Raw genomic sequence first — 584 nt, 5'->3', positions numbered from 1 at the left:
ATGACTTTTCACTTTTCAATATTATATATAAATATCAAGTATGGAAGAATAATATTTAGCTATCTTACACACTTCCTTCACAGAATAGTTTAGAAATAAAATTTTGTGCTTACTATTCAATAATGCATTACTATTATTTTATACACACCATTCATATTTTACCCGTAATTGGTATCAAAATTAAATTTACTTTCTGGACATTTTTCAAATTTTATTTTCCTGACATTACTGATAGACCTTTTTATGTTGCTTTTCTTTTTAAATGATCTATAATTATTTCATCTCCTACATCTTTAGTAAAAATAAATAAATCTCCCCTCAACATGTCCAAATCATTCAGAAATCTAGAAATTTCATTTGATTTCTCCAGTAAGTAGACTCAGAGATAGAGGTGGGTTCAAGGTGTTAAGAAGTGCTCTTGAGATCAACATTATTGGGAAGGAAGGGGAAGAAGCAGGCTGCTCAGAGGTAACGAGTTTTAATGCAGAGTTAAGACAGACTTGGTTTATAGCATATGGAGTCCTGAAGCTGGAAGGAGACTTCAGAGTTGTCCCAAGTTGAGCCAAATTTTCATTATATTTTCA

This window comes from Orycteropus afer, unplaced genomic scaffold, assembly GCF_000298275.1.
Source record: "Orycteropus afer afer isolate SDZICR_OR568_19922 unplaced genomic scaffold, OryAfe1.0 scaffold00226, whole genome shotgun sequence".
Lineage (NCBI taxonomy): Eukaryota > Metazoa > Chordata > Mammalia > Tubulidentata > Orycteropodidae > Orycteropus > Orycteropus afer.
The sequence above is the reverse complement of the archived record's forward strand: the minus strand, read 5'-3'. Positions refer to the sequence as shown.